This window comes from Lissotriton helveticus, chromosome 1_1 (genome assembly GCF_964261635.1).
Source record: "Lissotriton helveticus chromosome 1_1, aLisHel1.1, whole genome shotgun sequence".
In the NCBI taxonomy this organism is placed as follows: Eukaryota; Metazoa; Chordata; class Amphibia; order Caudata; family Salamandridae; genus Lissotriton; species Lissotriton helveticus.
The window spans coordinates 1,266,069,824-1,266,084,575 of record NC_136057.1 but is presented as its reverse complement, the minus strand read 5'-3'; the positions used below and the strand labels follow the sequence as shown (position 1 = coordinate 1,266,084,575).

Genomic DNA, 14,752 nt, shown 5'->3' with positions numbered 1-14,752 from the left:
TCACGTCAAGAGTGCAGTCAATAGTTGCTCAGACATTCAGCAAGAGCACAGGCCTACACACACACACACACACACACACACTCTCTCTCTCTCTCTCGCTCTCTCTCTCATTAAGGATTACAGACACATGCACTCATACATAAAAAGAACAACTTATCAAAGCTTGGCTAGGGAATGACAATGAGTAAGTCCATGTAATATTTAGTCTGTAGGTAAGAAAAGCTAGAACCCCACATATGTTAACATGAATCATTCATACGTTTATGTAGCCTTCATGCAAAAGACATTGGTAGACTGCCTGGTTGCGTGCTCCTTAGTTCCCCCTGCATACTTAACACTTCATTCAGGAGTAAACTGTGCTTTTCAGTGATGTTGTAGAGGCCCTTCCTGCCACTCGGCCTAATAATGTATTGCACTAGTATTTCACAACATTGACTGCAGGTGAAGGAAGTGATGAACTGCATCTCTTACCCTTGCCTCACTTCTTGTTGTTTGCAAAGGAGTGTTTCTGTTGTGTGCATCATGCAGGCGTGTACTTTAGTGTAAGCATGGTGCAGTGACCACTTTTATGTGAATTGATAGTTCTTCGTTTTCAAATAGGAAGCACTTATCTCCCTTTCTGCTTCATCGTCAGTGGAACTGACGTGAGAGCCACGAAGGGGATGCATTCACCTAAAAGTGACACCGGTGCACTTAGTCTGTGGGCCACAGAAGCTTCGTATCCAAGGACACTGCCTATGCAGTACTTTCCCCATCTTCCACCAGCACCCCTTGGTACCAGAAAGGCCTCAGTGCCCTAGGGGCGCCATGCTCTACTGAGCGTGCGTCTTTCAATGGGGATGTGCGCATTGTCATTGAGCTCCAAGACAGTCAGACACCGCTCATCAGGGAAGAGACAGCGCTTGCTTGAGACAAGCTCAGTCAGGTCTCTCTGGAAGGCACAGAAGAAGGACATTGCGTCCAGGATATGACAGCACTGAGAGCCACGCTGCTGAGTAATGTCTCTTTAAGTCCTTCACTTTCATGTGCAGCATATCTCACTCCACAACCACTATTTGTTAAAGGTAAAACACTGGCATTTATAAATGCTCCATTGAGGCCAAGCAGCCTTGTCTTGCGGCATGGAACTGGCGTCACCGTCAAAGTTGTCCTGTTCAAACCACATCTGCTTCGACTGAGAAAGGAATTGTAGATTCGTGCTTGACAGTTCTACTGCCTTTTAAATGAAAAAATACTTGTTGGAGCTGGGTGAGGGATAGCTAGGCCGCTTATGATTTGAGGATATAGTACATATTAATCCACAGAGGTCTGCTGTGCTACAGAGAAGTGGCCAAACCCAGATTATACTTTGTGTTTTTAAATATTTCTTTTATTAAAAATCATCAAATAGTGCGGAAGCCTTCAGCCCAATCCCCTGTAAAGAAATGGTATTGATTGCTTTGGTTACAGGTTTTGCTCCGACCAGCCTACTGGATTAAGGTTGGATAAGCAAGCTACATGTTGCCGCCAGTAATATCCGCCATCTGCCTCATGCTAAGTGCTTCAAAATAGCATGTGTGCTTTTCCAATGGTCTCATGGTTGAACGGGAATGGCGCAGAGACGATTGAAAAATATTTAACAATCCGCTACGGATCAGTGATGTTAAAAACCTGTCCGAGAGTGGCATTTTCCTGTCATCTAGGTGTCTGCAGAAATAGGAACGAATTGCTGTTTAGTGAGCAGTGGCATAGTGTGGGCGGGGCAACAGGGGCGGTTGCCCCGGGCACAAAATTCTTAGGGGGGGGCGCAAAAGTTTAAAAGAAAATTGTACTACAATGTTTTTTCTTTTAAAGTTTTGCACCAGGAAGTGCTGAGGGTCCACGGGGTGAGGGTGCAATCCTTGCCTTGCCCCGGGTGCTGGCAGCCCGCGCTATGCCCCTGTTAGTGAGAGCGATCTTCGTTTTACTTTTGAATTTTGACATAGGCCTGCCTTGTCTAGGGTGGATGGGCCTTTTCACCACCATTATATTAGGATTGTTGTCAGACAGTTTCCATTAGCACAAAATTCTTTATTGATTTTCACAAGAGCAGGCAAAAAGCCTGTAACAGGGTTACCATAAGATATCTAAGGCAAAGTTGTAAATATACAATCATAAAGTGAGGTTATTACGCCTATATGGGTAACATGAGACTAACCTAAGTTTACTATAAAAAAAAAGAAGAAAAGACTGGCAAAAAAGGGAAAAAGAGAAGAGAAGGGACGGGAGAGTGATTTTAAGAGGGTTTTTACTGTGGGAGCTGGCCAGACAAGACAGTGCTTTAATTTTTATGATAACTTTCTAACAGGTTGCTGGAGAACCAAGGGCATAGCACTTCATGATTGAATATCTGTGTGGGATATCATTGCAATTGTCTGTCATTATTATGTAGAAATTGCAAAATTATTCGCATCGTGCCAGAGTCTCATCTCTCATTCTATGTTTGTTTGTTTTTTTACGCTGGGATAGTTTGTGGTATTTGTTGTTTGCCTGTTTATGATTCATTTTAGCTCAGTTAGTCTTATTTATGTACCTTGGTTTGTATGGCATTTTTAGAGTACACGCTCCGTGGCTTCCTGAGTCGCACGCAGGGGACAATTTGGTAGGCAACAGCTTAGCGCAGCATCCCCCTGCCGGGCTGTACACCTTTCCACCAGTGTTTCCAGATTTTTAGACCCGTCCCAAGCCCAAAGCTGCTCAAATATAAGCCCAAGATAAGCCCAATCAGACCAGTTTCAGCCCAAAAACCAGCCCAAACGCGCAACTCTCAAATTATGCAGAAATAGTCATCAGAAACCACTTAAAGGATGAATCTAAATTCTTTTCAATATACAGATAGTGGAAGGGGGTGAACTGGGCACCTGTGTTAATGCTACTCATTTTCATGAACCGTCACCACTGTGACATTGCAACTTGTAACAGGCACTGCTAAAGCTACAATAGTATAAAACACAGAGATTGAGAAAGGCAGAAATAATTGTATTATGTGCTAATTACTGCTCCCTCTAATTTGTATTTTAAGCAACTCCCAAAGGTAATGCCTAGTAGCCCCCGTTTACCCCATAGCCCTCAAGCCCCCTCCTTCCTTCCAGAATGGAGTCTGACAACCTCCACTTCTATTTCATTCACAGCATATTTGTCAACATTTGGAAACAAATAAGAGGGAGATTCAATTTTGTTTGGGGGCTACTTTAAGAGGTAATTACGTAAAATAGTACACTTTTTAGCTTCCAAAATGTGCAGTCATCTGCCTAAATTGAATAATCGTACCAACTATGGGAGAGGATGTGGCGTTACGGCCACAGCCATGTGTTGGAGGCAGCAGCAGTGTGTGCTTCCCTCACACAGAACAGGTAACACACAGACAGTAGCACAGCAACCTTCACTTATTTATTTGAGATCATTATATAGCAATAGCTAGATCCAAAGTTATCAGAACACTTTACAACAGCAAATGTTCACATGAAAGATAACAAGTCTATACAGAACATCTAATTCAGAGTGCTTTACTTATCATATAGCACTCATTCCTACTCTTACTACAAATGAACTTATTTCAATTTGTGCTTGCTTCTACATGCTGCGGCCAGGCCACACAAGTCGACGGCCACAGCAGCACAGGGCTGCACCACCAGGCCGGTCAGACAGTCGGAGACCCGAGAGAAAAGTGACACAATGCATAGCTGCCACGGTTTCAGATTGCCATGAGTGACATTTTCATAATTTCAGTGTAATTATGAGTGATATTTCAACTACTATGAGTGACACTTTCTCGCTAGCAAAATCAAGCAGTAAAAGACGAGGGAATCATATAAATGACAGAAATTAAATGTATTTGAGCATAGCTGCTAATGTTTCAGATTACTTATGTGTGACATTTTCATAGATTGGGTGGATTTACAAAATACATTTAACAAGTAAATGCATGACAGCTAGAGCTACACTTATTGTGGCGAACTCTTGCAGTGAACTCCATGAAAACAGACACATTTCAGAAATCACACTGATTTCAGCAATAAGAAAGTCGAACTCAGTAGCAGGTGCTTTTAAAGCAATTTTTTTTTTAAATAATCAGCACCCTCCACCCCAATCTCAACTTCAGGTGTGGCTGAACCACAACAATCAAAGGGTTCTCTGTGACAAAAGCAGCAACCCACCGAGCTATCTACATATAATACAGTTCATTATAATACAATATGCTGTTAGACTTTCTTTGCAGTATGCATATAAACTCGCTGCTCTTCTTAATAGTTAGTGAAAACAGCCATGAGACAAAACTCTGACTGCTCTCTAGCGGGGATATTAATCATCTGCCTTAACTCTGACTAAGCAAGTCTCACAGTGCTGGGAAAATAAAGGCTGCTGCTTGTAGTACAACTGTCAAGTAAGGATTTTAAACCCTTTAACTAAACTAGCAGTTTTGATGATTTAATAGTGCAGTCAAAACCCTGAGATGGCCTGCATTTACAGCACAAACTGACAACTTCAGTGTACCCATTTACAAAGTGCATTGCTGTGCTGGAGGCCACCTCCCCATTCTCTTAGTAAACATTTTGAGTTTCATCAGCTAATTATTAAATTAATATGTGACTTCCCTGGTGTGGTCTCTTGATAGTCAGAATGATCCACTCACTGAGAGGAGCTGCCTGCGTGTCACACTTTAGATCGTTAGCCTGTCTCTTCTTTAAGTTCAGATATGGTTTATTAACATTCATATAATTCATTTATACAAAGTAAAGATTTCAATGCAAAGAAAAAATATACAGTAAAATAAATAAAAGAAACATTCCAAAGGAAATAAACTGCAGATATAACCAGCAAGAATGAAATAATCAGCACTTTTTGATTTATGATAAACTAAAGGATGGTAGAATGCTTGTTAGTAGAAAGTAGATAAAGCAACGAAGGGAACTCATGGAGGTTTAGCAACTTCCTGTTGAAAGGGGGATTTAGGCAGAGAACGAAGAGCACATGTATCAAAAAATGAGGTGACTGGATTCCATAACTGTTTTCGTTTTGGGGCCAAAGCGAGTGGATAAACAAACTTTGTGTCTAGCCTATGATTGTAACAGACAGCGTACCACCAAGCTTGATACGAGAGTTTAGTGAGATCCTTCCAAGCCTTAGTAATCTGTTGAAAAGCTACTGCAATAAGCAGATCAATTATTTTTATACTGAAAGTGCAGTGATCCCAAATGGGGGATATACTACCTAGAAAAATATGAGTAATATGAAAAGGGTGTGTAGTGGAAAAGATATTGTTAATTTGAGACCACACCTTAACCCAAAACGTGTGAACCGGAGTATGTTTAAAAAGCAAGTGTAACAAATCAGCATGAGGGGTAGAGCACGTCCAACAAGTATGTGACAGGTCAGGGTGTCTTTTACTAAGAGTAAGGGGGAAAAGTAAAAGTCGATTATAAATGAAAAACAAATCCTTTCTATTAAACCAAGCATCTAAATGGTTTGTAGATTCTTCCACATTCCTTCCATTATGGACGTCTCTAGAATTGGCATATATTTCACCCTATTCTTTTCTGGAATACCTCTCTTTTTCTCGTCTACCACAGTCCATTTTCACTCCGATTCTCAAATACACTTCTAAACTTCTGCCATCTCCTTTAATTTCATCTTTTTTTGAACAACCTATTTGGCATAACTCATCGATTTTAATAAACAATAAACCATTTTTTTGGAAGTCTTGGAGAAGTCGTGGTCTCATATGGGTACATCAATTTTACCATCATTCTCGTATTATTTCCTTTTCAGATGCTGCGGCATCTTTTCATCTCCCTTCCTCTTTTCGTGCTAAGTATCTCAAATTAGCACAAGCACTTCAATCAGCATATGAATTGCACGTCACGCCGCTTTCCACGTCACCTCAGGAGTCCCATATCATATCTCAATTGCGCACTTTACTTATTAAAGGGACTAGAGCATCCAAGATTTACTCTCTGCTACACGCACCAGCATCACCACGTATAAAGTCTAAAGTGGAGGAAGCATGGGAAGCGGATATAGGTCTCTCATGGTCTGCTGAGTTATGGGACAGGCTGTGGGTAAGGTTACGGAAAGCCTGTCTCTTCTTAAGAGAGTCAGACAGCCAGCCGTGCTGCACTGCAGCCTCAACCTGTGCCACCTGCTCTCACTGTGAGAATCACGGTTGCGTGGTGAGTCCCGGAATTCAAAGCTGGCGAGCATGGCAATTCATGACAGGCCGCGTATGGCAGCAATGAGGACTCGGAGTGAAGTCACAGGCTGGCCCCGGTCTGGAGTGGGACTCTTGAAGTCCATTGCAGCGTTGGTGGGCACACTTAGTTTCTCACTTTGTCTCAGTCTTTCCCATGATGACGAGACATTGACAAGCTGGGCGTCTGTTTGTCCCCAGAAAGGAGTGAAAATCCATAAGTGGTATTCGAACGATGACACTTTGAATGTAAGTAATTACCTTTTAGAGACCCCTCAAGTTTCATTCCTTAGATCTAACACCCGATGCCCCTTGAAGCTCTCCGCTTTAACCTGCCTTCTCCATTCAGGATCAGTCAGTGCCGTGCAGGACTGTCGATCAGTGGTAGCGCTTTCGCGCGCTACAATATTGACAGCCCTGGGGACTCACACTCTACCACCAAGCTAGGTGGTGCTGATGACAATTACGTGTTGTGCAGCGTGTGTTTGGGGGGGGCGGGACAACTCGTGTGTGTGTCGTTGTTGCTCATTCCTCACGGGTAGGGTGAGGGTCTTGTCAGAGCGCACAGGCCAGTCAGGGGGTCCTCCTCCAATCATTTTAGCGTGAGCTGCACACTCATTCGCCAGCCATGGACCACCAGCATAGACGTGCCAATGTGATAGGCGCACGCCACGGTCGGCACCGCCCAAGCCAGTATTTTGCGCACACAGGCCTTAATTCAGCCCAAAACGTAGCCACCCGCCCGGTATGGGTTTTTCCCGCACAATTGGGAAAAATGTCGCCCAATTGTGCGGGAAATAGTCCAATCTGGCAAAACTGCTTTCCATCATCGCGCTTCTCTTTCGTCAAACCCCTTCAGTGAAGTCACCTCCTTGTGGCGGACCCGCTTTATATACCGCACAACACAAGTTGTCGTCCTCTTTGGGCAAATCGCCACAGCGAATTTCCTCCATTAGAGTTCTCTCCACTTGCCAAAGGTTAGAGGCCTAGGCATGATGGATGGCCCCTGCTTTTTAGCAACACCAAGCATTCTTCGTTATTTATTGAAAGGCAGAAAATATTTTCACGGTGTATCTTTAACTAAACAAATGGAGCACTTGCTGTAGCGCGATAAGCAGCCATTTCAGCTGACAGGCTCTCCACCTTTGCACCAGGTGACTTATTAGTCTGCACCTTTGGTTGGACAGACATAAGTTATTGTTAATCTATAAGGTTTAACGTATAAGGTATAACGTTTTTTGGGTGAGTGGGTGGGGGCGGGGGGTCAAATAGCTATGGATTTGTCACCTTTGCCACATAATCCACCATATGCTGCATAATCTGCAGATGTAAAAAAAAAGTTTCTAGCTCAAACGGTTCAAAAGATGCAAAAACCCAGCAACAGGAAGGGTTCCAGTGCAATGAAAGGCCCTTTGGAAAGGTTGACTGGCCAACTTATGTTGGTTATTGCTATATATGTGTAGTAAACTGGTTCTGTTGAAGTACACCCTATGCCCAGTGTCAACAAGTGTGAAAAGGAGAAAATAATGAAGTAATACTATCACAAAATGTGCTGCATATTTTGCTTTTCCTGCGGCAGGTCAGTCAGCCTTGCAGCAAAATGTGGCTCTCCCCTGCTACATCATTCCAGTGACCCTGGATATAAGCAATCACATATAAAGCCGCAATCCACACACAGCAGAGGAACTATCAGGGTACAAATGTCATATGCAGCTGCAATCATTGAAGAGATGAGGGCATGCATGACAACACATCCGATGTTCCTTTTGTCATTTCATTGTTTACATATTACATATATGCTTAAATAATTACTACCCAGATGTTAACGTCCAGCACTGTCCACCTATGCAGCCGGATCACAGCATGACTATCTACTCTTGTAATCAGGACCACTGGCATGATGCAATGCAGCTGCATTTTTCGCATAATTATGGTCTTGCTGCATTAACCACACTGCCAATTATGTGCTGCATTATTTGCAGATTTAATATAAAAAAAGAAAAAAAAAAAAAAGGTTTCTACATCAAACTGATCAAAGTTATGAAAAATAGGGCGACGCATTGCCGCTCATTGGAAGGTCCTTTCGTAAGGTTGACTGATCACCATTCGGGAGTGCATTGCTTTTAATTGAGTGTTAAAACCCTCCTATTGTGGTGAAACCTTTGCAAAGACAGTGTTATCATGGATACAAATTCCAAAATAAGTACATAATACTTAAAAAATATGTACTGCATTTCGGCGCATAATTTGATGATTCTGGCCACATAATTTAGTCAACCCTGCCATATAATTTGGTCTTCTCCTGCTGCATTAGTTCATGGGCCCAGCTTATACCCAAGCACTTCTTTACAGCATGCCAGTTTGAATGGGATGGTGGCCTCAAGGCAAGGTAGTGCATAAGGGAAGCTCCTTGTGCCACACCATCGGACTGGAACATGGTAATCGGATAGAAAAGAGTTGTGTACACTTGGAACAGGGATTCACCACTCAATCCTTAACGGCAATTGGGGAGGTGGTTTCAATAGAAACCCATAAGGCATAACACCACCCAAAATTCCTAACCAGGAGCACTTTCAACATTGAATTCTAAACAAGTGTTAACCAGGTTGTGAAGTTAGGGTTTGGAAATCCAGAACACAATGACACACTTAACAACAGCCCATTAATCATGTTTCAGGTAGTGCTGTTAATATTCAAGTCACTCTTCAGTACTGAACAAAGGATATGTCAATAGGAGGAAATCAGTAGTATGATTTTAAAGAAATAATGAAAAGGAATTCTTGGCACAAGCAGCAGGTGGAATATGGCGTGGTTAGGGAGGTACAGGTCGCACAATGGCAAACTATTTTCTCATATCCACTGGCTTAAGATTCATGTCAGATGCCACAATCTTCTTTTATTAATTGGGGTGCCATACCTCACCTTCATGAAAAATAGGGTACACGTGCTGTGGCAATGGTTCCCATCTTGCTCCTGGTAAACACCTGAATTCCAGCAATTGGCCAGATACACCTTTAGGGTCAGGGAGGTACTGCTTCGGTAGCACTTATTGCTCAGAGGACAAATTCTGATGCAACTTATTAGGAAACATTCTGCATATCCAGAAATGTTAGAACTCATATGAACATTTGCGACACACACTTTATTCCAGGTTCCAACTTTCATAAAGCTTCCCCAGTTGTCTACATTTTGGCAGTACCCAGATTGGAATGTTGTACCTGGCTACACATGATTGAGTGTAGGGCATCATCACTGCAACACAACCTCAATAGTTCATGGTTTTAGGCTGAGTGATGGGTTTACAGTTGATATGGACAGGAAATGAAGCAGAATACTAGAGGTACCTTTATGGGGACCCTGGGCAAGGCTCCTTTTTTAGCTCCACCCAGGACTAGGTTCGGGTGAGTAGAGGCCCCACAGTTAGCCACGGCGAAACATTACGCAGCTTTAATTGGATATCAGGCCTGCATTTAAATTGCCTACGTTTTGAGAGGCTGATGCCTCTTATCCCTACTAGAGCAGTGCACTGATACTATCTAGCACTAAAGATTATTTGTCATCTGGCAAGGGAAGCATCACTCTCAGCACTGGGTCTCATGTGGCATGACTACAGAACGGTCAGTGGCGCCCCCACTACGGTGCGATGGGAGTTTTCAACTTAGTACCCTGTGATGTATATTTAATCTTGAGCCCCACCAATCCCAGCCTGGTTTCGTGTAGTGTAGTACTCTTGTATCACTTAATGCAACTTACCTGCCACTCAAGTGCCTGCTTTGATATGCGTGTTGGGCTGCTTTACAGCTGCTGCCCACTGTTCGCTCCCATTGACCCGATCCAGTGTGTTCCTATTTAACTGCTGGTGTTGACATGGTTAGCAGGTTCAACCCAGAAATGTTGTCTTTGTCTATGAGGGGCACACTGAGGTAGCATAGCCAGACCCTACATATAGAACAATGAATTGGTACACAGTGCTTGATAGAGTATGTCACACAGCACTCTGGGAACAGTAGTTCCACACCGGCCCCTAAGGGGGACCTTTTAGAAATTGCATAAACGGGTAATAAGAGAGTAAAGATAATGGTATTGGATGAAATAACTTGAACAAGGGGACCGCCTCCCAAGATACGTGAAGCCAGGGAAAGGAGGGGAAAGTTTAAACACAACACTAATAAATTCCCTCATGGCCTACATACTTTATAAATTGAAACATAGTTCATTTCATTATCTAAGACCTTCAAAACATAGCGAAAACAATTTCTTTCTTTTTATTTTAATTATTTATTTCTTTTTTGTAAGTACTTTTCATCTTTCACTTTTTAAACTCATTCTTATTCTTTTAATAATTTTTTAGCAAATGTCACATATAAAAAAATACATTATTTAAATACATAAATTATCACCATTTCATACAGTACACCACTCTTTATATAATACAAATGGTATTATCTTTTTTGAAACAACCAAAGAAAGGAAAAAAGATTAATGTCCTGGTTTCACATCACTAATCACACAAACATACTGCTCTCTCACAAAATCATACACTTTCACACCAATCACTTCCAATCATATCTGTATATGACACGGTATACTATACAGCAGAGAGAAAATCTGCCTAGATAAGAACCACAGAGTATTTTGTAGGGTTCCACGCCAGGTCGACGTGCGGTTCGGTGGGTTGTTGCCACCTTCCTCAGGACCTAAACAGATATACACTCCTCTTTCATATGAACCAGGGCATACACTAAAAAAGAGGATTCTAGTAAGTCCAAGTGTGGACTTAAATTGTTGATTTGTATCAATAAAGTCATCCAAAAAGAAATATATTAAGTTCCGCTGTTGTCCTCAGTTTTATAAAACTACTGTGAGGTTACTTTGGCGAATATCATCATCACGGGCAGGTAAAGATTCATATTATCAGGCTCTTCAATTTAATATTTCAAGTTTTATACATCATTTCCACTGGCGAAATTCATTTCGGCATCAGGTACCAATGCGGGAATTCATTTGTGGTTCCTCTGTCATTGAGAACCGTCAGTTCCTCCGATACAATTTGCACGATGATGTCCACAGCGGTATTGGATGAAACCTTAAGACATTTTCACCTGTTGGGTGTATAATAAATGTACATACCTGATGTGTGAAGGCAGACCTGTTTATTGTAGAGACACCTTCCTAGCGACATCAAGAAATATACATTTAAGTATGAATGATGGTTGTGGTGTACAGCAGGTACACTTGTGACCCACGATTATATCTGGTGTCAATTCGACCGACTGTGTCTGGGGTCAATTCAACTGACAACTAAAACATTTAGAGATGATTGCGTTATGATTTCTTTAGAAGTTCGGGACATGTAGGGGCAATACCTTAAAAAGGGTAATTTGTGAACGCAGGTAGCCTCTACAACCTAAGTTAAGGGCGTGAAAGGGCAACATCGTAATAGTTTAACATATATAGCTTCTCTGTCATGTGAGACATTTCAACTATACACATGCGTTGAGTTGATTTGCAGGAATTCAATAAGCTCCTCATTGCCTAAGCAGTTTCCTCCCATCAGGCTTGGCGGAGTTACTGGGAGACTCATAGGGCTTTGGTGGGAAAAGCAACCACAAGAGAGAGTCCATAATGGCTTCATGCCAATACCCTGGGAGTCTTTATGGCAGGGCCCCAGGATGAAAGTAACGGCACCCCATTATTACCACAGGCAGTTGTAAGCCTGACCAACTAGGGCTTGCCTGGAATCACTCTCCCTCTGTGGGTGAGTTTGTGTGCTGAACTATGGGATCCAGAGGTGGGGTCAACCACCGAAAGTACATCACCAGATGTTGTGTATTCCTGTCCTCATTGTCAGGCAGACAACCAGCATAGGTCATATCGTGACTGACTGCCCTTTTCTGCTTTGTAGGCGGAGTGACTGGGCAGTCCAAAGGACTTTGGTGCGAAAAGTAACAATAAGAATGATCCCGTAGGGGCTTTATGCCATTACCCCGGGAGACCTTTTGGTATGGCCCGGGATGAAAACGATGGTGCCCGTTATTCCCACGGGCAGTGGTAAACCTGAGCAACTGGGAGCTTGCCTGGTATTGCTGCACCTCTGTGTGTGAGTTCTTTTCCTGGACTATGGGCTCCAGATGTAGGGTGAACCTCCAATAATACAGCACCAGAAGTTGCATATTCCTGGTCTTTATTGGCTAATCAGGCTGGCCTCCAGCTTAGGTCATATCGTCACTCGCTGCCCTTAGATCATCCGTAATTTAATCCATTACTTTATCAAATAAACCTGCAGCATATCTTTCTCCAAACAAAACAGGAGTGGTCTCAGTTATTCATTTGTAGACTTTTCCTTTGCATGCATGTGCTTAGTGTGTGTGTGCCTTGTGTGGGATATCTGCGCTATGAAGATAGTTGTAGGCGTTTAAGAATATTGGAATCCCTGCACTGACTTCTTTCTCTAGAATTTCCCCTGTCTGTTGTGAGTAGTATGGTTATGTAATTTACAGTCACTGACTGAATTTATTTTGGCATTACATGAGTCAATAACTGACAAGACTAATTGGTGTATATAACAAAGAGAATGGGGACAAATAAAGAGGCCTGTTTTGAGGCCCCATTGGTATGGAATGGGCCGCTCCCTTTGCCTTGGTTGTCTTTTACTTGGGCTGCGGAGTTGGAATGCAACTGTTCAGTGAAAAACCACAGTTGTGCCTCCATGTTTAAGTTCTCTATTTTGCCCAAGAGTCTTATGTAATCCATCGTTTTGAGGGCCTCAGAGAAGTATTAAAAGCACAATGCACACAGCATCGTTTTCTGACAGTGTCATTCATCAACATAAAATACATAAAAGTATATGGTTGTGATGTTTCTTCTTGCCGATTATGCAGCTGTCTATAGTAACCAATGCAATCAAATTTGCCTCACTGTCAACTAGGCTTATAAGGCTATGGGAGAGCAGTTAACTAACTGGTCCTCTTTTACCAAGTTACTAGAGACATATAGGGTGTTTGCTTAATGTTGGGCCTGGTAACTATTGCGTACATATATATTCCAAAAAAACGGCATTAGTTTGAGAGTTAAGCCCTGAATTTTGGAAATTATGTCAGTCTACCCCAGGTTGCCAAACTTACATTTGTAGTTTTCTATCAGCATGCTACACAGTCGCCAATGAGAGGCTACCACTTAGACTTTCAGAGGTGTGCATTTAAAACGGGACTCTACAGTGGATACAATCTTACCTCGAATCTAGAGCACAGCGAAACCATATGCCTCCATACTCTATCACAGGGAATCCCTCGGGGCTCCTTGCTCAGTTCTACACTTTTTAATATCTCTTTGCAGTTGATGGTCCAGTTGATTTGCTCCCTTGGGTTCAATTTGTGAACTATGCCGACGATGTTCAACTATTAATTACATTCAACAAGCCTAGGTGCGGTTCAGATTTGAGTGTTCAGTTTGAGATCAGAACTCTATGAATGCTCTGCCAACTTGTCTATCAGATGACTCATTAAAATTCAATGCTGACAAAACAGAAGTTCTGTTTTTCCTGGCGTGTGGAGTCACTGGTGACTTTTTCTCCAATATTTGGCTTACATCCTCAGGATCAGCTCCATGTCTACCAATGTCAGCGCATAATCTGGGTATTCATTTAGACAATATGTTATCTTTGGTGGACACGGGTAAATCATCTATCTACATTTTGTTTTACCTTAATCCACTTTCTGTATAAAATTACTCATCTTCTGCTAGCTAATATTCGACTTTTGGAGGTTCACGCAGTAATTCTTAGTCCCCTCTCTCTTCTTGATTCCTCCTGCTAGATTGAGTAAGCATCTACAGAGGAAACAAAATGCAGGACTCCACACACTAATTCGTAGTCGACAGGACAATTGTAACTCTCTCTTCCTGATCCCTCCTGCTGGATTGAGTAAGCATCTACAGAGGAAACAAAATGTATGAGGAAGATTGCACCTGCAGTGTCTGTCATGGGATGTCTTCGGCCTCAACTGCATTAAACAATCTCTATTGGCTACCAATTTTGAAGAGTTCATTTTAAATCTCTTTGCTGAACTTATAGAGTTGTTTGTTCATGGAAGAGTCCCTCGCTATCCTCAAAACACAGTCTGCTTCTATATTCCTTCTTCTAGACAATTGCATTCTTCTGACGCTTCTCTGGTCCTAGTACAGAGGTGCCACTATGTAAAGTTAGGTGGCAGGTCCTTTTCGTTAAAGGCTGCCCTCATTTGCAACTTGCTATCAGTTGCCTTGAGAAAGATAGATGAGTTACAGCCTTCCCGTGTATCTTTACAGACCTTGCTTTATGCAGAGTGAATTAAGAGTTCGAGGAGAATCAGATTATCTGGCTCCAGCGTCCTTTACAGTATGCAGGGCGCTCTATAAGATGTTCTAGTAATAATAGTAATCAAACCCCAATGTGTTCTTCGTTATTATACAAGTCTTAACACATGCTGTTCTTATTTTATCATGGCTATAGTTTGCCAGAAACACAAAATGTTTTTTAGTGATTTGCCTTCAGAATAGAAACAAAATATC

At 42.2% G+C, this 14,752-nt stretch overlaps 1 protein-coding gene across 1 annotated transcript in view; it reads left to right on the top strand.

Annotated features, from left to right (window-relative positions):
• PRKAR2B (protein kinase cAMP-dependent type II regulatory subunit beta) overlaps positions 1 to 14,752 on the top strand; it is a 425,732-nt gene that overhangs the window by 329,362 nt on the left and 81,618 nt on the right. The gene's annotated exons all lie outside the window — the stretch shown is intronic.